At 42.2% G+C, this 26,695-nt stretch overlaps 1 protein-coding gene across 10 annotated transcripts in view; it reads left to right on the forward strand.

Moving 5' to 3' along the window:
• Positions 1-26,695, forward strand: part of LOC127652976 (RNA binding protein fox-1 homolog 1-like) — a 393,043-nt gene that overhangs the window by 270,073 nt on the left and 96,275 nt on the right. The window contains exon 1 of one of the 10 annotated variants that reach the window (XM_052139438.1): positions 18,520-18,783. The exons of the other annotated variants lie outside the window; for them this stretch is intronic. The gene's annotated coding sequence lies outside the window, so the exon portion shown is untranslated. Of the gene's footprint in view, positions 1-18,519; positions 18,784-26,695 lie in introns of those variants that run through there. 10 annotated transcript variants of the gene reach the window in all.

The raw sequence follows: 26,695 nt of genomic DNA on the forward strand, positions 1-26,695 counted from the left end.
AGCTTTTGAGGACGCAGCACAATGGCAAAACTGTAACTCTGTATACTTAATACAGTATATGTTGAACTTTCATTTTGTTGGTAGGTTTGTTGGGATCAGCGGTGGAGCAGTCGGGTCAAGTGAATCTTTGAGTCGCTGGGACTTGGCGAGTTTATTAATGTCTCTAGGCACAACCTCCTGACCCTGTCAAATCAAATCTTCTGTGTGCTGATCCACATCCGCAGAAAGAACGGCCTTAGATGATAGATTTTGAGTGAACTGCAACCCCTTCAAAATGACATGTACCAAAGTGCTCTCATTGCTCAAAAGCCAGTTAACCCCCATCGCCTCTTTGACACAAAAGCGAGAGACCTGGAGTGCCATTGTATTTTTGTCCCCTTTCCACTATATAAAAGCCATTTGTTTATAAAACACCATTAGCCCACATTCTCACACTGTGTCCAGAGGCGAAACAACCCATGTATTTTATTGCTGTGAATCATGTCCCTCAGAATTCAGCTCTTTTGGACCCTGCGTGGCTCTGAAGACCATGGTTTGCTTTGTATTCAGCTGGGCTGTTTTTTTTCTCTCTGCATGTGATGAACCCTACTCAGCAGTGTGTTAACTGAAATGGGAAGTGACAGATTCACTAAGGGATAATCTTCCTGCCAAAGAAACAAATATTACCCCTTGCTTGCACATTACTGTATGCCCCGGCAGGTAGAACCACGAGACCCCCTACAATATACCTGTTTTTATTGATTTTTGTCAAACTAATTTGAACAAAATGGGGTTCTGTGTTGTGAAGTAGTGGAAGTCAGTTGAGAATGTGTGTTGTGTGTCTTTTTCAAGCCTTTTGCTGTTGGGAAAGCCTGTGTACCCCTGCAGATTCGTGCATTACTGCAGATTGCATTATGGTCCTGCTGAGATGGATTGCTTCTCAAATAGTTTTTATACTGCAGCCTGAATTTACTACTCACTAGGGCTGGGCAATATATAGAATATTTGCGATATAATCACAATAATTTTGCTAGCAATGTAAAATTAAACAAAAAATTTTAATATTGAAATGATTATAATGTACTTTTTATTTGACCATTGAGTTTCCTTAAGATAGCATGATTGAAATTAGTTTTTTGCAATCCTTCGTTCGTGACTTAAGAGCCTCTGATTTAACACTTTCGCAGGTACGATCAAAACAGTGTGATTACACTAGACTGGGCTCATTGGCGTATGATCAAACTGGTACGATCTGTATTAGTTCTGCTGTTTACCAGCAAAGAGGGACCGAAGCGTTGTCATAATGAACCAGCTCTTTTCAACATTACAATATCTTTTTTTTTTATGTTACAAACATTCAAACAATCACTAAATAAATGTTAAAAGCCGTTACCGTCAGAGCTGAACGTTTTGATGCAGTGATGCAGCGCTGTTTTCTGATGTCAAACAAAAAATGTATAAACTAGTTTGAGCCTTCTCCCATTCCATCCATCATTCATTCTCACCACTTCCATTGGCAAAAAAGTGGAAGGGCTAGGTTTTTAGAACCATCTATGGTTGACGAACTCAGAATCCCATGCTGCATTGCAATGTAAACAATATGGTGGCTCGCATTCGCGACTGCATCTTATCAATTGTAATCAGTCAATATGAACATTTAAAAATCACATTATATCTTTGATAATATACTGTATAATCTGTCCTCCACTGCATCTGCTGTAGTGCAAGGTGACATTTTTTTAAATCAAGCGCTCATTGAAGAACTCCGAGTGGGGTATTAGTCAGTACAGGAAAAATGTACATGCAAAAGGGTTAAACTTCAGTAGCATGAATGTCATTAGAGTATATATATTTCATTTTAATGAATCAGTTACAACTTTTAATTTCAATGAATTGTTTCATAACTCAAAAATGTTCACAAAAGTTCTTGTGTGGCATTTTTCACGTGTTAAATTGTTTTAGTAAAAATATTGATATTATGTAAATTATGTAAATTGTAAGATATACCGTATATCAAATATCATCAAAAGTCAAAAATTTTAGACGTTTTGAGCTAGGGCTAATTTTTTTAGCTACTGTACATTACCCAGCCCTTCTATTTGCTTTGATGCTTTATTATATTATACAGTAGATTTATATATATATATAGAGAGAGAGAGAGAGAGGGAGAGAGAGAGAGCGAGAGAGAGGGAGAGAGAGAGATTTTCTCTGCCAAGAGATAATAGCCTTTAATCAACCTGATATAATGGCTTTTAATCAACCTGATGATTATGAAGGGGATGCGAACAGGAAGTAAAAAACTAAACATTGTGTTATTTCAGTCTAAGATTGTTGTGAGAGGATTATGGTGATAATATAGGACTATATGGAGGTGAATTGTGTTCAGCAGAGATCATATGTACTGCCCTGCGAGGTGTAAGTCGGGGATGGGCGTTATGGAGAGGGGGAGGGGCCAGGCCATTAATAAAGTGTTCATTGCTGGCTTTAATTAAATGGTGACTGTGATATGATTGGCAAGGGAGATTGGATTGTATGATATATCTCTAGCCTCCGCTGAGAGCTCACATCAGCTGTTTCAAAGATATCAGGAATGGAGCATAAAGTCAATTACAGCTCCAACAGATAGAAGAGGGTAAAAACACTCCCAAATGCTGTCATTTGAGAGCATTTCACACACATTTATGACAAAGTACAGTAGAGGGGGTTGGGGAGGAAGGCAGGTAGACATGGCACATCTTATATTCAGGTCTGCAGTAGAAGTCGAGCTGAGGGAAATCGCTATTTCAAAGTATTGTGATACTTAACTGATATTTTACCTCACAATATTGTATACATTTTTTTAACACCAATTATCAATATTTGTAGTTATAATTTTTCACATTCATCTTTTTGGGGGGAAAAAATAGATTGACTCTGGACAATCTACTTTTAAGCAGGAGCAATCAGAGCTGAAATTGCGCTACAGTATGTCTTAAGTAATAAAGTCATTGTCATTCCTTTCCGTGCAAACACGCCTCCTTTCTATGTAAATTAGGCTCATTGTAGATTATAGTGCAAATACATGCTGCTTTTACCAGGCGCAACTCATTCCCACTGAGCTTTATGCGTCTTCCTCTTCAGTGCTTCTCAAAGCATGAAAACAAAAAAGAAACGATTTGAAACTAATGAGAAACAAGTGAGCAAAAAATTGCAGTATATCGCTGTTTTCAATTGCAATACACTAAACATAAAAAAACATGCAATGATTTTGAATAGTGATGCAAATATCGTAATAATATTGTATCATCAGGTCCCTGCTGATTCCTAGTCTTTAGAGAATGTTGATGGTGACCCAAGACCTCAGTGCATTGAAAGGCGCCACTCAGGAAACTCTTGTGATTGGGAGTAGAGATTAATCCTGGTAGGCAGATTTTGTTTGCTTAGCACTCGCCAAAGTAGATTGAAAGGGTACTTCAGGTGCTTGAGGTCACAACTTCACCCTGAAATTATTTTAAAGAGGACTTGAGGAGCCCTTCACCATGGCGGACGCTGCTCCCGAGGCCCTCTCAAGTCTGAACTCGTCGGGCAGCGGGGAATTAACAATATGCTTGTTTAATCAGTGCAATTAATATGGGTACGCTTTGGAATAGAATAATGCTTAAGGTGAAGATCATGTCCTATGAGAGCGGAGGAAATCCTGTTAATGTGTCTGCCATTTTATCAGTGTAAAACCAGGAATCTGTTCAGACCAGTTGTCTGTTGAATTTTGCCTCACCGAGAATGATGTAAGTTGTTGATTTCATTTGGGAAAGTGTTTAAAATGTATGAGCTGAGCTCTGGCCGCTGTATATTTTGTTTGTCACTGAATTACTTGACATGGTTGTCACAAATATAATGTCACGAAACCGGATAAACAGCTTCTTAAGATCAGATAAAAAACTTCAAATTGTGAAGAAAAAAAATCATATTTGATTAAATTTGTTCCAGATATTTTTCACCATATATGAAAAATTGCAGGTCTTACATCTATGCTTTGACAATATAATTGATTTTCTATTGATGTGGTACCCAGCTTGTCTTATCCTTAATTCTATCAGGGAATCTAATGACAGAAAATAAAAGCAATGGGATCTCCGTAAACCCACTGAGATGAAAAAGAGCCAGTAAGCGCAGAAATGAAACCTCAGCCATCATCCAGAGCTGTCCTTATTAAACAACTTTTATGGATGCTCTTAAAGGGATAGTTCGGCCAAAAATGAAAATTCTGTCATGTTTTACTCACCCTCATGTTTTTAAACCCATGTTAGAAAAACATCATGTGGGTTTGGAACAACATAAGGGTGAGTGAATGATGACTGGGTGAACTACTCCTGCAGTCTACAAAGTGGAAACATTTCATGAATATTGATTCAGGATCTGGACATGTTTATAGCATTGTTTTCCATAAGTAGCTAATTCCCAAGCCCCCCGTCTGGCTTTTGCTTGTTATCAGGGTATGCAGTTTACATAAAGGCGTATTTAACCTGCGATTAATCTCTGCCACTCCAGAGCTGAGCCTTTGTAATGTGATAGAAAGTTCTGGATGAGCTTCAAGCCAGGTTTGGATAAAGGCCTATGCATTTGCCGTGGCTGAATGAGACAATAATTTTCAATGGGCTCCCATTGCTCTCTATTTCTCTCTTGCCCCCCCCGTACAGCAACGAGGATTCTATGGAATGAATGTTTGTTGATTTTCCCTCTGAAATCAAAAAGTAGATTAGTTTGAATTGGTGGGGAATGAGGTGAGGAGGCTTGGTGGCTCACTGTCGGCCAAGCCCATTTCCCATTTCCTGTGTGTGTGCGCTGGAGGTGTGAGTGAGAGGGCAATAGTAATTACCGTCTGTTTCTCTGGCACAGTTATGCAACTGATACACATCCACGCTCCCATTATCCCGCAGATCGGCCAAGCAGTTTGTGTTTGCATTCATAGAGTATTATATTCCAGATCCGGCTCAAGATGTTAGAAAATAGAGTAAGAGAGATGTCACATCTCAACCTCCTTCACGTGCATTGTATGGAGCTTCTAGTTGAGCTTGTTTGTTTTTTCACCTCAAATAATTAATTTATACCAAAGTGAAATGTGTCAGTGTTTGCAGAACTGACTGTGCTTAATTAGCTGATTCTAAGGAGCCAGGATTGGCCTCTCACATTAAACTGGTGATTTCACATGACTGTCCCCTTGTCACACCGAACTGACTGCTCTCAGCCGCCCTGTGATGGCCGATTTGCACTTTTCCTGGGGATGCTTTTGCCAGAATGTGAAATTACTGTGGCATATTCAGCCATTGAAATGAGCAGCCCTGGATTGGATTGAAAAGCAATCAGCACGCAAGACAATAAATCTGCACTTAATTACATTTGAAATAAGGTAGGAATGGATTATGACGAATGACTAGTTGTAGATTTCTCTCTCTCTCTCTATATATATATATATATATATATATATATATATATATACATACAGAGGTGGGTAGAGCAGACAAAAACTATGTATATATATACAGAGGTGGGTAGAGCAGACAAAAACTTTTTACTTTAAAAAAAATTTACTCAAGTAGAAGTAAAAGTAATAATGTTCAAAATTACTTGAGTAAGAATGTACCACTTCCACAAGTACCATCAACAGAAGTAAATAACTAGTTACTTTCACATATAATGTAATGGATGTTTGCTCTCCTATATTCCAGTACATGATACACATTTAACATGCATTACTGAATGATTAATAATAATAAAACTATTATTAATTTTATTGTTAATAATGGACATTGTCATCATTCACCACCATGTTGTTCCAAACCCATATGACTTATTTCTTCCATGCATCAAATTAAAGGGAAAGTTCACCAAAAACTGCAGAACACACATTTTTAAAGAATATCTCAGCTCTGTTGGTCCATACAAAGCAAGTCAATGTTGACCAGAACTTTGAAGCTCCAAAAACCACATAGAGACAGCATAAAAGTAATTCATATTCCAGTGATTTTCAGGACCAATATGATAGGTGTGGGTGAGAAACAGATATCTGTAACTTTATAATATATTAAGTCCTTTTTTACTATTAATTCTCCTCCCTGCCCAGTAGGTGGTGATATGCACAAAGAATTTAATCACCAGAAACACAAGTAGTATCTAGTATTAGTATGTAAAAGTGGAGATTTATTAGTAAAAAAGGATTTAAATATTGATCCTTTTTTCACCCCCACTTATCAGATCTCTTCTGAAGACATACACTCACCTAAAGGATTATTAGGAACACCATACTAATACTGTGTTTGACCCCCTTTCACCTTCAGAACTGCCTTAATTCTATGTGGCATTGATTCAACAAGGTGCTGAAATCATTCTTTAGAAATGTTGGCACATATTGATAGGATAGCATCTTGCCGTTGATGGAGATTTGTGGGATGCACATCCAGGGCACGAAGCTCCCATTCCACCACATCCCAAAGATGCTTTATTGGGTTGAGATCTGGTGACTGTGGGGGCCATTTTAGTACAGTGAACTCATTGTCATGTTCAAGAAACCAATTTGAAATGATTCGAGCTTTGTGACATGGTGCATTATCCTGCTGGAAGTAGCCATCAGAGGATGGGTACATGGTGGCCATAAAGGGATGGACATGGTCAGAAACAATGCTCAGGTAGGCCGTGGCATTTAAACGATGCCCAATTGGCACTAAGGGGCCTAAAGTGTGTCAAGAAAACATCCCCCACACCATTACACCGCCACCAGCCTGCACAGTGGTAACAAGGCATGATGGATCCATGTTCTCATTCTGTTTACGCCAAATTCTGACTCTACCATCTGAATGTCTCAACAGAAATCGAGACTCATCAGACCAGGCAACATTTTTCCAATTGTCATAACCGTCCAATTTTGGTGAGCTCTTGCAAATTGTAGCCTCTTTTTCCTATTTGTAGTGTAGATGAGTGGTACCCGGTGGGGTCTTCTGCTGTTGTAGCCCATCCGCCTCAAGGTTGTGCATGTTGTGGCTTCACAAATGCTTTGCTGCATACCTCAGTTGTAACTAGTGGTTATTTCAGGCCAAGTTGCTCTTCTATCAGCTTGAATCAGTCGGCCCATTCTCCTCTGTCCTCTTGCATCAACAAGGCATTTTCGCCCACAGGACTGCCGCATACTGGATGTTTTTCCCTTTTCACACCATTCTTTGTAAACCCTAGAAATGGTTGTGCGTGAAAATCCCAGTAACTGAGCAGATTGTGAAATACTCAGACTGGCCCGTCTGGCACCAACAACCATGCCACGCTCAAAACTGCTTAAAGCACCTTTCTTTCCCATTCTGACATTCAGTTTGGAGTTCAGGAGATTGTCTTGACCAGAACCACACCCCTAAATGCATTGAAGCAACTGCCATGTGATTGGTTGATTAGATAATTGCATTAATGAGAAATTGAACAGGTGTTCCTAATAATCCTTTAGGTGAGTGTAGATTGAACCAGTTTCATTTGAATTCCTTTAATGCTGCCTTTATGTGCTTTCTGAGCTTCAAAGTTGCGTTCACCATTCACTTGCATTCTATTAACAACAGAGCTGAGATATTCTTCTAAAAAAACATACATATCTGGGATGGCATTAGGGTGAGTAAATGATGTTAGAATTGTACATTTGGGGAGAATTATTCCTTTAAGGAGATGTTAGACAGAATGCTAGCCTTAATCACAATTTACTTTCACTGCTTGTTTTTTTTTTCTCCATATTTTGAAAGGGAATGGTGACTGAGACTGTCAGTCCCTAACATTCTGCCTAAAATATTTTGGGCTCCACAGAATACAGAAAGTTTCACAGGGTTGGAAGAACATGAGTGCGGGGAAATTATGATATCATATTAATTAAATGCTGAACTATTACTATAAGGATGCTTCTCAGATTTGGATGAAGAGAAGTTTGGAAACCTTTTTCTAGTAACTATTATGGTGAACAATGTCACACATTCCCAAGTTATATACAATGTTTAATTTTACACTGAAGCAAGATCATGCTTTATTCATGCCTTCTGTCATTATTTCACAGCTTTTTACATCCTGTGTGAATTTAGTTCAGTGTAGTTCCAGCATTTTCAGTGTCGAAAGAATCTAGATAATTAATTCTTTACACTAAGGGTAAATTGCATCTGTGTTTTGAAGCGTGTTGTCCATAAGACAAAGCTGCCCGCTTCTGTCAAACGCTGTGCACGCGCCAACCTAACACATGCAGAAATGCTCACAATCTGTATAAGGATTTATACAGTAGGTACTGATATGTTGTGGCGCTGATATAAAAATGTAAACTTAGAAACTGAGATCACAAGAGCCACAGTTACAGCATCACCATGACACAGACAAACGTCTCGGGTTACATGTGTAACCCTTGTTCCCTGAAAAAAGCGGAACGAGATGCTGCGCTTTTGCTAAGCGCTACGGGGAACAATCTTGCATTGTGAGCAGCTGTGAATTTGTGTGAAACACGTCAATGAACATTGACCTGAATTTATAGCCTCGGCTGGTGAAGATCATTAGATGCACCTGTGGCCAGGCTATAAAATAGAGGCGTCACCAGCATGTCTTTCTGAAGAGCAGTCCTGGGACGTCCCAGTGCGGCAAAAAAGCGCAGCATCTCGTTCCGCTTTTTTCAGGGAACAAGGGTTACACATGTAACCCGAGACTTTCCCTTTACAAAAAGCTTCACTTTGATGCTGCGCTTTTGCTAAGCGCTACGGGGAACGCAATACCCACGCCGCTGCACTGGGGCTGTCCGGACCCCTACGGTTGTGAAGTGTGCTCACAAAGCGCGAGAGGTCTCAGACATGAGCTTAATGTCGACTCAAGGGCATAAGAGCCCGGAGTAGCATAAACATCTAAACCATTCAATTTTGATGAATGTGTGCGGAGAGGACCAGCCTGCCGCATCACAAACTTGTTCAGGCATGAGCTGAGATGTCGACTCAAGGGCATAAGAGCCCGGAGTAGCAAAGCATCTAACCCATAAAGTTCGATGAATGTGTGCGAAGAGAACCCTATCGCAACACAAAACTTGTCATAAAAACTGATGAATGTGAGCGGAGAGGACCAGCCTGCCGCATCACAAACTTGTTCAGGCATGAGCTGAGATGTCGACTCAAGGGCATAAGAGCCCGGAGTAGCAAAAACATCTAGCCCATAGAGTTCGATAAACATGTGCGGAAAGGATCAGCCTGCCGCATCACGAACGTTTTCAGGCATGAGCCTGTCATAAAAAACTGAAGAATGTGCGCGGAGGGGACCAGCCTGCCGCGTCACAAACTTGTTCAGGCATGAGTTTGGGATGTCGACTCAAGGACGTAAGAGCCCGGAGTAGCATGAACATCCAAACGATAAAATCTGATGAATGTGTGCGGAGAGGACCAGCCTGCCGCATCACAAACTTGTTCAGACGTGAGCTTGAGATGTCGACTCAAGGACGTAAGAATCCGGAGTAGCAGAAAAATCTAACCCATGACGATTGATGAACGTGTGCGGAAAGGACCAGCCTGCCGCATCACGAACGTCTTCAGGCACGAGCCTGCCATAAAAAACTGAAGAATGTGCGCGGAGAGGACCAGCCTGCCGCGTCACAAACCCGTTCAGGCATGAGCTTGGGATGTCGACTCAAGGACGTAAGAGCCCTGAGTAGCATGAACATCCAAACTATAAAATCTGATGAATGTGTGCGGAGAGGACCAGCCTGCCGCATCACAAACCTGCTGCAGAGGGACCCCTCTAGCCAAGGCTTTAGAGGCGGCGACCCCTCTGGTGGAGTGAGCCCTGACACCTACTGGCAAAGCTTGACCGCGTGCCTCATAGGCCAGGGCAATAGCATCCCTCACCCAATGTGACATAGTCTGCTTGGTAGCAGCTGCCCCCCTGTTGCAGCCCCCAAAGCAGACAAACAATTGCCCAGACTTACGCCACTGGCTAGTGCGGTGGACATAAGTCTGAAGGGCACGGACTGGGCAGAGTCCGTTAAGACTTTCCTGCTCCGGCGTTAAAAACGGCGGGGAGCAGAAGGCTTCCAGAGTGACAGGGTGTAGTGTCGAGAAAGGCACCTGGTAGTCAGGATGAGGATGCAGGATAGCTTTGGCCATACCTGGGGGAAACTCTAAACAGGCCGGCAAAACAGACAGAGCCTGTAGATCCCCGATTCTCTTAAGAGAGGTAATCGCCACAAGAAAAACCAGCTTGAAAGTCAGAAGTCTATCAGACGCTGACTCTAGAGGTTCAAAGGGGGTTTCGGCCAGACCCTCCAGGACTATTGCTAAGTCCCATGAGGGAGTTCTGGTCCTAACAGGAGGCCTCAGTCGCCTGGCTCCACGAATGAAGCGAGCGAGTAGAGGGTGCCTCCCCAAAGGCGCCCCGTCCATCAAGGCGTGGCAAGCCGAAATGGCGGCCACATAAACCCTGAGAGTAGTGGGGCATATGCCTGCTGACAGTTTTTCCTGCAGAAAGTCCAGAACTGAAACAATTTGGCAGTTAACTGGATCTGCACCACTTTTCGAAGACACCCCATTTATTGGTGTAGATTCTTCTGGTGGAGGGAGCCCTAGCACTAAGAATGGTCTCGATAACTTCAGGCGACAGCCCTGTGTTCCTCAGTTGGTACCCTTCAGGGGCCAAACATGAAGTTTCCACAATTCGGGCCGGGGATGAAATATCGTCCCCTGTGCCTGAGACAGAAGGTCCCTCCTGTCCGGAATCGCCCAAGGCGAGCCGTCGAGGAGAGATATAATTTCTGAGAACCAAATCCTGTTCAGCCAGTGAGGCGCTATCAGTAAGAGGCAAGACCCTTGCTGGCGAACTCTGGCTAAGACTCCCGGAAGCAGAGAAACTGGGGGAAAAGCATACAGACACATTCTGGGCCATGTATGCGTCATCGCGTCCAGACCCAGGGGGGCTGGGTGACTCAGAGAGAAGTAGAGGGGACTTTGCGCAGTCTCTTGAGCGGCGAAGAGGTCCACTTCTGCTCTGTAAAATTTCTCCCAAATTTGTTGTACTACCTCGGGGTGGAGTTTCCACTCGCCCCTCGGTATGTTTTGTCTGGACAGCAAATCTGCTCCCACATTTAGGCGTCCAGGGATGTAAATTGCCCTGAGTGACAGGAGCTTGCCCTGGGCCCAAAGGAGAATCTGACGTGCCAGCAAATTCAGGTGGCGAGAGCGTAGACCTCCTTGATGGTTTATGTAGGAGACTGCTGCTGTGTTGTCCACCCGCACAAGGACATGGCAGCCTCTCAGATGTCAGAGGAAGTATTTCAGGGCCAGAAATACCGCCATCAGCTCTAGGCAGTTGATGTGCCAATGGAGCTGATGACCCTCCCATTCCCCTTGGGCTGGACGACCACTTAATATCGCACCCCAACCCGTCAGGGAGGCATCTGTCGTTAGCATCCTGCGACGACATGACGCACCGAGAGTGGGACCCAAGGTGAGGAACCGGGGTCTGAGCCACATAGAAAGGCAACGAAGCGCTCGGCGCGTAACCTTTATTTGCCTTAGGGGACTGGCCCTTGGATGAAATCCCCTGGCTGTTAGCCACAGCTGAAACGGTCTCATATGGAGAAGGCCCAAAGGAATCACCGTGGACGCAGACGCCATGAGACCTAGTATTCGTTGATAATGATGAACAGTGCAACTTTGACCTAGCCTGAGATTGCTCAGGGAGTTCTGGATGGAGCTGACATAAGCGGGAGACAGCTGTGCCCGCATCGTGATCGAGTTCCATATAATCCCTAGATAGGTAATTTCCTGGGTTGGAGAAAGAACGCTCTTCTGGACGTTGAGTCTCAGACCCAGAGAACCTAGATGAGCCAAGATGATATCCCTGTGCTGAACTGCCAGTTCTTGAGATTGTGCTAGTATCAGCCAGTCATCTAAATAATTCAGAATGCGGATGCCCTGGAGTCGCAAAGGAGCCAGTGCTGCATCCATGCATTTCGTGAATGTGCGGGGTGATAGGGCTAGGCCGAATGGAAGAACCCGATACTGGAAGGCTTCGCCCCCGAAAGCGAACCTCAGGAACTTCCTGTGCTGTGGCAGAATTCCAATATGGAAATATGCGTCCATGAGATCGATCGTGACCAGCCAATCGTGATGTTGGATCTGAGACATGACCGACTTGACAGTTAGCGTCTTGAACTAGAACACCCTGACCGAGCGGTTCAAGCCTCGAAGATCTAGAATCGGACGCAACCCCCCACCCTTCTTGGGAACCAGGAAGTATCTGCTGTAATAGCCTGACTCTTTCTCTGGAAGGGGAACATGTTCTATGGCCCCTTTTGCCAAGAGATTTTGCAGTTCTCTCCACAGTAGACATGCCTGCTCCGGTCTTACGGTAGTGGGAACCACGCCGTTGAAACGCAGAGGGCGGCGAGCTAATTGAATTCTGTAGCCTCTTTCTACTGTCTTCAGAACCCACATAGAAATACCTGGCAGAAGTTTCCACGCTGCCAGGTTCTCTGAGATGGGTACTAATTTCAACACTTCCTGTTGAGGGGGTGTTGAGTGTTCCGTGTCCTGGACTAAGGCAGGAAGCAACGGTACACCCAACTCTTTGTTGGAAGCCTCTATCACCCGAAACACCAAAGGCGGCGGGAGTGAAGAGGTTTCGTGAGGGTATCGGGAGGGCCGAAGTGGATGATACACACGCCCCGTCCCGAAGGGAACTACCCTCACAAAGTTGGGTACAAGAACGTCAGGGCTTCTTTCTTTTAGAAATCACAGCCCTGAGGTCTTTCTTGGGCGGCTGCTGAGGGCGACGAGCCTGTCCCCAGTCCCTACGAGGGGGAGCACGACTCGCCACGCTCTGTTTTTGAGCCTCTCTCCTAGCAGAAGCGGGGCAAGACTGGGTGGCCGACGGCCCCGCCCCCTGAGTGCGGCGAGGAAGAAACTGCCCAAAGGCTTCCTCATGGCTTTTCGCGTCCTGGAATCTGGAGATAACCGTATTCATGGCGTCTCCGAAGAGACCAGAAGGCGAAACCGGGGCATCGATTAAGAAAACTCTGTCCTTATCTCGGATGCCTGACAGGTTAAGCCATAAATGCCTCTCCGTACTGACTAAAGCGGACATAGACCGGCCAATGGCACGGGCTGACTGCTTGGTCGCGCGGAGAGACAAATCCGTAGCTCGACGAAGCTCTGAAAAGGCCTCTTCGTCGAGAGTTTTACCCGTACTCAGATCCTTTTGCAGGTCAGCCTGGTACACCTGTAACACAGCCATGGTGTGCAGCGCAGCACCAGCCTGACCTGCCGCTTGATAAGCCCTCCCCACTAGCATGGAGGTAGTCCTGCATGGCTTAGAGGGGAGAGCAGGTTTTTTCAAGGACGATGCCGAACCCGGCGAGAGATAACCCGTAAGTGTCTCTTCGACTGACGGCATCCTTGAATACCCTCGCGCCTCAGCACCCACGATAGTCGAATATAACGACGTCGAGGGCACGTGAACGCGCGAGGTATAAGGGTTCCTCCACGAACGAGCAAGCTCATCGTGGAGGTCATCAAAGAAGGGAAGGGACTGATGAGGTGTTCCCTTCCCTTGGCCATCAGACAGAAATCTATCCTCTAATTTGGAGCGTTTGGGGGTTTCTTGGTCACGTGGCCAGTCTAATTGAAGTCTGGCCACAGCATGAGTAACCACATCGAGTAACTCCTCAGAGGATTTTGCATCATGTTTTGAGTGCTCTGATGTGGGTAACTCGAAATCTATCGACCCAAGGGAATCTAGGTCCCCCTCCTGAACTGAAGAGGCGCCGGAGCGCGCTTCAAGAACACGAGAAGGACCAGCCGGATCTGGGGAGAGAGCGAGCGAAAGGGACGCACCCGTCTCTCGCTCCTCAGCCAGATCCATACGAGAGCCCCACTAATGAAGTGCGGGTGCTGGCTCTCGGAAGTAAGCGAGGCGAGCGTGAAGCATCCCCCAAACAAAGCAAAACTCATGCGTGTCCTTGTCCGTCATGAGACGTTGACAAGGAAACACGCATCGTTTGCTCCGTTTCTCCGTCATTTTTAATTTTTTATTTATATATATATATATATATATATATATATATATATATATATATATATATATATATATATATATATATATACAGTGAGGAAAATAAGTATTTGAACACCCTGCTATTTTGCAAGTTCTCCCACTTGGAAATCATGGAGGGGTCTGAAATTGTCATCGTAGGTGCATGTCCACTGTGAGAGACATAATCTAAAAAAAAATCCAGAAATCACAATGTATGATTTTTTAACTATTTATTTGTATGATACAGCTGTAAATAAGTATTTGAACACCTGTCTATCAGCTAGAATTCTGACCCTCAAAGACCTGTTAGTCTGCCTTTAAAATGTCCACCTCCACTCCATTTATTATCCTAAATTAGATGCACCTGTTTGAGGTCGTTAGCTGCATAAAGACACCTGTCCACACCATACAATCAGTAAGAATCCAACTACTAACATGGCCAAGACCAAAGAGCTGTCCAAAGACACTAGAGACAAAATTGTACACCTCCACAAGGCTGGAAAGGGCTACGGGGAAATTGCCAAGCAGCTTGGTGAAAAAAGGTCCACTGTTGGAGCAATCATTAGAAAATGGAAGAAGCTAAACATGAATGTCAATCTCCCTCGGACTGGGGCTCCATGCAAGATCTCACCTCGTGGGGTCTCAATGATCCTAAGAAAGGTGAGAAATCAGCCCAGAACTACACGGGAGGAGCTGGTCAATGACCTGAAAAGAGCTGGGACCACCGTTTCCAAGGTTACTGTTGGTAATACACTAAGACGTCATGGTTTGAAATCATGCATGGCACAGAAGGTTCCCCTGCTTAAACCAGCACATGTCAAGGCCCGTCTTAAGTTTGCCAATGACCATTTGGATGATCCAGAGGAGTCATGGGAGAAAGTCATGTGGTCAGATAAGACTAAAATAGAACTTTTTGGTCATAATTCCACTAACCGTGTTTGGAGGAAGAAGAATGATGAGTACCATCCCAAGAACACCATCCCTACTGTGAAGCATGGGGGTGGTAGCATCATGCTTTGGGGGTGTTTTTCTGCACATGGGACAGGGCGACTGCACTGTATTAAGGAGAGGATGACCGGGGCCATGTATTGCGAGATTTTGGGGAACAACCTCCTTCCCTCAGTTAGAGCATTGAAGATAGGTCGAGGCTGGGTCTTCCAACATGACAATGACCCGAAGCACACAGCCAGGATAACCAAGGAGTGGCTGTTTAAGAAGCATATCAAGGTTCTGGTGTGGCCTAGCCAGTCTCCAGACCTAAACCCAATAGAGAATCTTTGGAGGGAGCTCAAACTCCGTGTTTCTCAGCGACAGCCCAGAAACCTAACTGATCTAGAGAAAATCTGTGTGGAGGAGTGGGCCAAAATCCCTCCTGCAGTGTGTGCAAACCTGGTGGAAAAACTACAGGAAACGTTTGACCTCTGTAATTGCAAACAAAGGCTACTGTACCAAATATTAACATTGATTTTCTCAGGTGTTCAAATACTTATTTGCAGCTGTATCATACAAATAAATAGTTAAAAAATCATACATTGTGATTTCTGGATTTTTTTTTTTAGATTATGTCTCTCACAGTGGACATGCACCTACGATGACAATTTCAGACCCCTCCATGATTTCTAAGTGGGAGAACTTGCAAAATAGCAGGGTGTTCAAATACTTATTTTCCTCACTGTATATATATATATATATATATATATATATATATATATATAATCTCTTTCAGAGCAGAGAGAAAAAGTAAGAAAGTTCTGCGCACTGCCTAACAATTTCTAACTCCTAAGTTTTCTGAGCAGGTTGTGAGACACACAGCATAGTATGCTCTGAATTAAAAATATCTGTCGACACGCTGGTGACGCCTCTATTTTATAGCCTGGCCACAGGTGCATCTAATGATCTTCACCAGCCGAGGCTATAAATTCAGGTCAATGTTCAATGACGTGTTTCACACAAATTCACATCTGCTCACAATGCAAGATTGTTCCCCGTAGCGCTTAGCAAAAGCGCTGCATCAAAGTGAAGCTTTTTGTAAAGGGAACACACATTATTACAATCTCAAAAATTTTCCTCACCATGTTTTCTTAAGTTGGAGCTGCAATTTTAATCTTGAAATATATCCTTGTCTTGGTATAAAATGTACGCATTGTGCTTGCTGCTGTAGTGTTGAACGCAACTCGAGTGACAGTGTGCAGAAGCTGTGAAGTTCCATTAAAACCAGTAATGTGACAAAGGAATGCTACCCATTGTAACAAAGTAAAAAAAATAAAAATCATCAGAAATTTACTTGAGTGAAAAGTACCCACCAAAAAACTTAAAAGTATTTTTTTTTTCAAAAAGATACTCAAATGTAGCACGTTACTAACCATCTATATATGTATATATATATATATAAATATATATATATATATATATATACACACATATACATACAATGATCAGCCAAAACATTAAAACCACCCCCTAGTACAACCAAAACAGTGCCAAACCGCATCTCAGAATATCATTCTGAAATGCTATTCTTCTCACCACAATTGTATGGAGCGGTTATCCGAGCTACCGTAGCCTTTGTCTGTTCGGACCAGTCTGGCCATTCTCTGTTGACCTCTCTCTTCAACAAGGCATTTCCATCCACAGGACTGCCACTCACTGAATGTTTTTTGTTTTTGGCACCATTCTGAGTCAATTCTAGAAACTGTTGTGTGAAAATCCCAGGAGTTTCAGAAATACTCAAACCAGCCCATCTGGCACCAACAATCATCCATGCGATTATCTAATCATCCAATCCTGTGGCAGCAGTGCAGTGCATAAAATCAAACAGATATAGGTCAGGAGCATCAGAGACAATATTATTTTAGAAAAATACAGTTTTATTTTTAAATATTTTAAATGTATGTAATCAGTGACAGTGTGTAAGCAGCATATGTACCTAATATAACTCTGTATTTTCAGTAAGCAGAATTATTAGCTAATATTTCAATTTGGTGTCATTATTGCCTTGTTCTGGGCTGATATTTAGTCCCAGTACATCTCTGACAGATCATTTAGCACTTTTAAGAACAGTACTTTTAGCTCAATTTTGAAAGGAAAGGAACAGTTTTGCATATGTCTATAAAGTAATAATAATAGTAAAAAAATGTAAATGTAACCTTTCTTGATTCAGGCTGAATTTAAAGAATCGTGAACCAAACTGAACCATGAGTTCAGTATTGTGAACCAAACCGAATTCTGAAATGAGTGAATCGTTACACCCCTAGTTTTTATGATGGCATGTCAAGTTCAAAATACATCAGAAATGTGTCTTGAGATTCCTGCATTATGTTCCATTCAGTTGTGCACCATTGTGCAATTATGTGAACACCCCCTAAGAAATTAATTATCAGAGATTCAGATGAACCTGGAACCAGCCTAATTTTAGGGCTTCCTTAAGATTATCTGACTTGTTATTCAGGCAACCCATGACTAGTTTTTTTGCGAAAAGCATTAGTTTTGCACATCCCTAAAATAAGGATAACTTCAGAGAGATATTCATGAAGTGAATATGGAAGTCTCCAAAATGTCCATCAATGGCTGCATGCAAAATCCCCAAAATTTTGGAATTTTAACGCAGACCATTCAACAAGACAGCCTTGATGGAGACCACATGGTGTGCGCGGGAGAGCAATAAGCCTTTCCTCTGCATCAGCTCTGCGCTCACACTGACTGTAACACAAAACTACATTTAAAGCATCAGATTTTGTAGGGCCGATGTGCGGCCTCAATAATTGATGAGCTTGGCTGAGTGTGGAGGTTTGGAGACTCGCTCCGCTTTATTGCAACGCCAGAGAAAAAGAGAGAGGTGAAAGTGTTAGATATTCTCTCACATGGTGTAGGTTGTTCTGCTATACCACCCACACTTTAGAGCAAGTGAGCTGTGAAATGTATTCATTGTAAGATGGAAAATGGAGGCAAGGAATTGCCTGTAATGTCTGACAGCAAGGGCAACCAGCCAACATCACCTGCCTTATTTCACGTTTTTTTATTTTTGTTTTTTATTTTTTTTATTATAGGTTTGGGAAATAGGCAGCAATTTCATTATAGTGTGATTTGGGAAGAAATTGCCCACCATTGAGTGACCGCACCGCAGAGGATCAAATGGGAAGTCAGCTCAAATAAACTTAATAGTGCATTAACTCAAGGCAGCATCGCTGAGCCCCTGAGCGTTGCTCCTCATCCAGCAGCTTGCGTACTACCCCAGCCCTCCCCACTTCCCTCCTTACTCCCTCTTTTAGCTCCTTGTTTGTCTTTTATCCTCTCTTCTCTCTCTTGAAACTGCGAGGCAGCTACTGTATATCTGTACCTCAAGGCAAAGCGACAAAAAAGGAGAAAAAAAAGTCGATTGGCTGCAATGTATAGGAATGAGCTATGCGAACCAATGGAGTGTGCCACTGGCCCCTCCCATCTGCATATCTCCGCTTCTCCGCAGCTTGTGAGAAAGCAGCGTGATGAATAACACAGAGGGGACTTGTCTCTGGGATTATTAATTTCTTATCTCTCTCTCGCTCTTTCTTTCTCTCTCTCTCCCCTCCTTTCCATTCCCTCGTTCTTCCTCTGTGTGCATACCCCTTATGCGTGGCTTTTTTGTTTCTTGCCTTGCTGTTTGAAATGCTCCTTTGCCTTCAGTGTGAGAGTGTATGAGTGTTGCTTCATGGAGCTTTGCAGCCACTGTTAACACTGCCTGGTAGCTATTCTTCCACACAAGAGCTCTCGCATCACAAGGGGGTGAGTTGGTATCTATTAAAATCAATATAGTGCCGTGGGACCCGGGGCTAAGTCAGTGGATGGGGGGTTTTATAATGAAATGTTCATTCTGAGTATGCCTGCAACTAAGGCTGACCTACAAAGGAAAGGGAATTTCTGCCGTGGACTCCAGTTGAGTGCGCCGGTGTGCGATATGTGTGTGTATCTGTATTTGTGTGTGTGTTATTGCCAGAGAACGCCTGTGTCTCATAGTGCGATCAGTAAGCTAACAGAGCAGAGAGTTGCTTTGTTGCTAAACACCAGTCATCCTTTTATCAAAGCTAATAGGGATGTGTGAATGAGGTGGAATGGTGATGGGATGAAAATGCAAGCTAATGATGGGTAATTGAAATAGCATGGGATTGCACTTTGTTTGTTTTTTTCCCACTCTCTCCCTCTTCAAACCTTTGTTTGGAATATTGATGACTCTCTCAGGCTGCTAAAATGATAATGATTGTAATGGCATTGTGCATTGGAAAGTACTTATGAGAGCAATAACAACAAACAATTGAACTTGACACAATTTCCGTGACATGCTTAAGCAGGCACTCTGATATAAAGGGATACTTGTGAATTTGTGTTCAGTACATATACATTTGTTTAAGTATATGGAAATACATTTTTGTACAGTGTAACTTCTAATTTACCATGCAATGCCTACCACATGGCTGGATTTTGATTGGCTAATCATGTGAAACATCATATGTGGGAGGGGTTAAGAGTGCACTGTGTTTAAGGAAATAAAAACAGTTTTTATTTACCTTTTTGGGACATATTTTTACCAACAGCACTGACATTTTTTTTTTTTTTTAATTGCCTTTTTCAGATTAAAATTAACTGAAAATGGAACTTTTTTTTGCATTTTGTGTGTGATTTAATCTCCCACTTTGTAGTGTACACTGTCTTCCCCCTATCGTCGTAAAGAAAGTATGATCCTCTACATAAGCTGTCGTGTCTTTTTTATACCCTCATTACATTGTTTTCAGTAGCTTTGTTCTGTTGAAAACGGTTTTGGAAGAAATAATAATGGCAGGATAAAATGAAACTGCGAGTGAGGGAAATAGAGAAAGTGGGAGAGAGAGAGAGAGAGAGAGAGAATACCCCACATTCTTTTTATGTAATTTAGTGAGTCATAACGTGGGTGCATGAGGCATTATGCAAGTTCTGCTTGCGCTTTGAAAAATTGGTTATCTCCACAGCACCTACAAGGCACACAGATGGATGCGCCTCGGTTGTGCCCCGTCCTCAGCCCTGGCAATGCGGGGGAAAAGCCAGGGCGTCTCAAAGCAGGGAGCCCTTCTGGAGGAGGACAGGCGTCTTTTTTTCTCGAGCCATCAGAGCTTTGGATTTATAAATCCTGTGGGCTTGACCGAACAGAGGAAGTGCAGAGTTACATGAGGGTGAATAATCACAGTGTGCAGGAGAGGGGATTTCACAGGGCCCTGCATATGCCCTGTGCCTACTGTTCACCTCGCTGCTCATTAGATACTGAATACATCATGCAGATTTCAGCCCATCCTCTCGTTACAAATGCAGCTCCTCTTGACAGAAATTAGAAAAGAGAATATATAATCAAAGTAATGTTGTGGTGTGGGTGTTGGTGTGTATGTGTCTTTCTGTTTCAATTTTTCGACATTAGTGTAAATTTAAATTTAAGATCATTGGATGTTTCTTGTATTATTGTCAATGATTCATCTGTGCACATCATTCCACATAAAAAAAAAAAATGTGTTGGTAATCTTTTATCTCTAAAACAACTTTTCTTTTCTACTGACATCACTTAGGCCATGCAGGCTATTGGAAGTTAACCATTAAAGAAATAGCTATTTAAAGATTGAGTACATTAACCATTATGCTTAATAAGCAGACAACCAGGGGTTAAATTGGAGCAGAACAGTCCAGAGCGGCATTCCACATAGCTGCACCCCGCTCTGCTGTCCACTTCTGTTCCAAGGAGATCACAAATTACTAGGGATGTCATAAAATATTGCTATGTATGTATATGTATATATATATATATATATATATATATATATATATATATATATATTATTATTGGTCGGCACGTTATTTTATTGCTATATTTTTGAGGCATTGATATATAATTAGCCGACATTTAAATTAGAAGCCTAATTTGCATGCTTTCCAATTCACCCAGTTCCAAGTAGGTATAGTTGCTTAAGTCTGGTGTAATAGCGTTGGGAGACCACAAGAAGCTGATCCAGTGACAGGTAGGAAAGGCACAGGTATCACATACACACATAGAAATGGCGACGTTTATTATGCAGTTTCTCTGTATGTAGCCTTGAATAAGTCTTTCATTCAGAATCAGAATGAGCTTTATTGCTAAGTATGCTTACAGCCACAAGGAATTTCTCATGGTGACAGAAGCTTCCAGTGCAAGAGAATGCAACATATATATACATAAATACAAAAATATAAATTTAAACATATATACATATATTGACATAAAAAAATAAGATATAGCAAATAAATATACAATAGCGCAATAATGTTGTTAGTATATTTTATATCCAGTTATGTGCAGGTGATGTATTAAAGAATAAGAAGCTGTCAAACCACAAAAAGACATACTTGCAACTGAAAATACATTGTGTAGGCTAAATTAAAGATACATATACACAATATATCATCCAGAAGTGGCTAGAGTAAATAATCGTTGACCTTTGATAATGATTTGTGTAGAATTGAATGGAAAACTATGCATTCTTACCAGCTTATCCAATGTGCACAAGTGTTGTGTCCTTTCCTGTTTATGTTTTGACATCAAAAGCGGAGAATTACCTAATGATTTCCAGTCACATGTAAACACCGATTTCTTGTGCTGTCAGATTTTTTGAATAAGCTGATTTTGTATTAGATATCAGCATTTTGATGCGCATGTAAACATACTCATTGTTTTAATAAACTCACATTATGGTATGGAATGCCCACTTTTCATTAGCCAACCATATGGATAAAATCAAATTCAGGCCCCAAATTGTTTTTCTTATTGAAAGCCCTGCTTCACTCAGAAATACACATTGCAGAAATAAAATGGGTTGTGAACGGGGATTCAAGTTGACTTGAATATAATTTGACACAAAGGATCCAAAAGCAACAGCCTTTAAAAACAACAGAAGCTCTGCAAAGCTCCTATAAATGAAAAAGAAAAACACCCCTTGATATAGCCTATATCTGATTATTCCCCATGACTTAACAAAGATCCAGACTGTGCAAACTCTGTGTCTATCCACTGTTAAATATCCCTAGGCCATTGTGATTATATGTTTCATCATTTGGAAAATGCATGGCCCTTAAGTGTGAGAATGAAGTATAGTGTTAGATCGTACCCTCTTTTGTTTCCCTTGGAAGCTGGCAAGGGGTTGTGCTGTACTCCGTTATCATCTGTGGGAGTTAAGTGCTGTGTGTTGAGCACAATTAGAACGTGTTTATTTTGGTGATTATGTAACTGGTTGTAGTCTTTGCCTGTCTTGTTCTGCTGGGGCCACACAACACACATTACGCTAGTTGCTAGCATTGCTGTTTCACCCCAGCAAGGCAAAAAGGGTGTCAGGGAAACCTCACACCGTGCAGACGTCGTTTCGTATTGGTTGTGGAATGGAAATAGAAATGTGGCATTCCGCCCTGCGCGTCAGTGTGTCACACTCGTATTGAAATGATAATGGAGCACATGCCGATGTAACGGAGGCTCCACTCTCAACCCCACAGGGAGTTAAAGGAGAATACCACGGTCGATAGTTCTGCGCTGACTAAAAAAACCAAACCAAAACAAAAAACATTCTCTGCTCTCCTTTCAATACATTTAAATGCAACCTCTTTATTACTGCGGGCTTAAAGAGAACCCACGGCTCAGGCAAGGGAGTCATTACTGAAAACAGTCCCTGTTATTATGTGAATGACTTTGAATGAAGCATACTGGGGCTGATAAAATGATCATATTAAAACCTTGAACTCTTGCTTTAGCTGAATGGGGCAAGTATTACTTTGTAAACATTTCCACATCAATAGTATAGTGCCACAACAAAAGATAAACCCCAGGTTGAACAAGGAGATAAAGCGACTGTTTCACAAGATTAAATAGAAAGTGATGCCAGCTTGGCAGCTACACCGTGTGTTGCATGGATTATTTATAATGGGTGCACAAAAAATATGCAAATACAATTACATGCCATCGAGCCAAATATTAAAATAAGAGTGCAGAATTAAGGCCTTTAGCAGATGTTATGAAAATAAATAAATTCAAATCTAAAATTTGCATATTGGCATAAAAAGGCCAGACCCGGTAGGCTACACTATAATAAGAATACCATATTTTATTTATAACTTGTTTGTTCTTTTGTGTTCTGTGTTCTTAAAGCACAATAATACATACCTGCATTGAAAATGTCTTATTTACACAGTCAGCTTTTATAATTTCTCACACAGAGGAAATTAACTCATAAAGAGTCATGGTATTTCTCCAGCACAACATTTTGTCATTTTTAGATCTCTGTGTTGCACAGAAAGCCTCCATAATTCATTTACTTCGAATTTGTAAGCACACAAATCACACTCAGTGCAGATGTTATGAACCCTGCGTTTATGCAAGAGAAATCTTCTAATACCTTGTATACTTAATCTTATTCAAATAAGAAGGCACATATGTGCCTTGGTTTTGTAGTGTAAAAGCATCAAAGCATAAAACGAAGCATTCAACAACTGCATTATTTTTGCATAAACTAATTTCACCACACTTAGTGAAATTAAAAAGAAATGCATAAATTACTTATTATTTTTTAAATGGAAATTTAAAAATGCCAAATACATGCTGTCATATTCTCTACTCACCTTCATGGATTATTGTGATTATATATATATATATATATATATATATATATATATATATATATATATAGGCTAGATAGGTTTTCATATTTACATTAAACAATATTTGTGTTTTGTCCTTGCCGGGTTTACTTTGCACATACTGTGCTTGAGTTTATTCCAAAGGATAGAAGTCTGTGGCTAATCCGCTGGTTTTGTACATACTGTCAGTTTTGATAGGGAAAAAATGAAGATGCTGTGTGGGTGTGCAAGATTAGGCTTATCTCAATAGCATTGTATATAGGGATATCCGCAGTGACATTGACAGAATGGGACACTTCTTCCTTTAAAACAAGCCAAAGGAATTTTCAGGTTGAAACAGTGGATGCAATCAGCAGTGGTGGAGGCACCCGGGCTGCAGTTTGTTTGAGGTGTCGTGCTTGTGCATGATAGCCTCAGCTCAGGACAACAGAAGGATGAATAACATGCTCAGACTGCTCACAGTCATTGTCCAACCATGGTTGCTCTTTGTCCTGAAGATACCTTTGTTTAGCTCTTTACGGCATGTTCTTAGCATCCCAGCGCAACCGCTCTGTCCTTCAGGAGTTATCTGAAAGAGCATCTAATGCCCCATGCCAAGATGCCTCCCAGAGACAACATTGTTTGAGGTGAGGATGCACATGCTATGGGGAATGGAAGTGTAAGCATAGTTCTAGCAGGAAGACCTCGGGATGCATTCAGTCAGGCATCTCATCCAATCTAAATACATTCTGCGCTCTTTATAAGCCTGCACAGCTGCCTCTAATTGTTTTCATACTTCTGTTTTCACACAGCCCAAGAAGGTTCCCATAAAGGCATCCAGAGGTCACCATAACAGTCCCTGTGTCAATCATTACAGATATTTTTCTCAGTGGCTGAGTTGACTTCTCACTCTACCTCCAGCTCACACGTTGATTGATGTTGGGTGGGGTTACAGGAAAACGAGTGCTGAGTTCTTTGATCGACAGTGGGCTGCTTCCATCTTACAATACCTCCCCTCTTCTCTCTCTTTCCCTTTATCTCTCCCTCGCATCCCCCCCAAGCCATCCTCTCATTCATGAGAGACCTGCTTCAAGACTGCCACAATCTTTCGGCTCCAGCCCTGAGTACTTCTGCCCCCAGACTTTGCCCAGCTGCTGTGGACCACAGCCACACTAATTGGCCCTGATTTAGTCTGCTGTGCTTTAAGTGCACTCTGCTGTGTGGGTCTCCTATGTCAGTGCACTTTCTTCCCACTGGCTCTTTAGGCCATTACCTAAATGAAGTGCTGCCACTGGAAGTTGGTGAGCCCATGCTAACGCTGATGTATTGATTTGTGGCTTATTTAAAATGATGATATCTCTGCTTTAATTCAGTGTAGAAACTCCAGCTCTAGAGAATGTTTTTATCATATGCTTGGATGATTTACAAATTAATTATACATTTAGTGATAATATGGTTTGCTTTCATAAGGTTCACTTGAGGGCCAAACTCAAGTAAAGGAAATAAGCCAAAGCATGAATGTTCACAAATAGCCGCAAGCCTGTTTCGCTTTTGTTGTTTTTTTTTTTATTTGGTTCTCATTATGTGATGGACAAACGTGCTCAGCTGAAGCCAAGTAGTTTACTGCATAGAGATGCAGAGATGCCAAGGCTTAAATCAATTTAACTTCACAGCTTGCAGGCCACGGATGAAAATATGGACATGCATGCTATATGCTCTGCTAGTCCTAAGAATTAAAACCATTTATCAATACACAGGTGAATATTTTAGTTCACTAGTATGGCAGATTCAGTGGGCAATGAGATGTATATGCCTTAAAGGGGTAGTTCACATAAAAAAAATTTCACTCATGGCATTACATAATCAGATGACTTTCACTTTCGCTGACCTTACAAGTAGTTATCTAGCAGAATGTCTAAACTACTTCTTCCCATACAATGAAAGTGAATGGGGATCAGAGACAGCTGTGGTCATTATCCACTTTCATTGTAGAGAAAAGAGCAGCTTGGACATTTTGCTAGATAGATCTCATTGTATTCAGCGCAAGAAAGAATGTTATATGGTTTTGGAATGACATTAGAAATTTGGGGGCTTTAGCCTCTTTAAAGACACCCACTTTAGAATCTGTGTTGAAACAAATGACTTTCCCCCTCGAAAATCCTGTTAGGAGACGAGACGGAACCGGTTCTGCTTAAAATCATTAGCACCTCAGGTTTCTTAAATTAAATACATATCAAGTCTGCACAACATTCTCTCGAAGTGCACTCAGCTGTAAGCAGCCTCAGCAGAACAGTGCGCATGGCTCAGAGCGCATGTGGTCTGGCGGTAGTCCTCCATCCATTCGCCAGTCCAAAGCCATTCAGAGAGACGAAATGGCATATGTTTGCCGAACACATTATTGTGTATTTGACAGTTCTTGACAGTTAAATTTTAGCCCTGTGTTCAGCTGACATTATTCTATCAGGGCCCACCATAATCTGAGGCTGTAATAGGCCGGATGCAGCAAATGGTTATTTCCAAGACCTCTGCGGCAGGGGCCGGCCTGCGCCATCACTCATATCTCAATTACCTAATCTAATGCATCTCAGTGGGCTGCTGCCAGAGCTTCATTTACTGTAAGTGCTAGAAGCTCCTCTGCAATTGTTATGCGCGCCAGTACCAACCTGCTCTGTCTGCAGGGACAGTAAGCTCAATCAGAGAGGGGTAAGGAAACACAAGAAGAAGGGGCGGGGGGTGGGGCTGAGAGAGAGAGGCTTGGGGAGATAAAAAGAGTTGGTGGGGAAAAAAAGACAAAGAGAGAACAGCGAGCAGGGCTCTGTAAGAGAGTGTTAGACATCGGCTGGCGGAGAGGTAGAGTGGTGTAGAATAGACGAGTATTAGCAGCTACGTTCATGCTGTGATAGGAACAGGAAGTGGTTCTCCTTTCCACCAGTGCACTTGCCTCCTTTTGCAAGGGATCTCTAGTTCTGCAGCCTCATGATTGCCAGTATGTTAACTAAGGTGGAAATTGTATTTCTGATACAAAACCTATTAAGCTACCTTGCTG

This window comes from Xyrauchen texanus, chromosome 12 (assembly GCF_025860055.1).
Source record: "Xyrauchen texanus isolate HMW12.3.18 chromosome 12, RBS_HiC_50CHRs, whole genome shotgun sequence".
Classification (NCBI taxonomy): Eukaryota; Metazoa; Chordata; class Actinopteri; order Cypriniformes; family Catostomidae; genus Xyrauchen; species Xyrauchen texanus.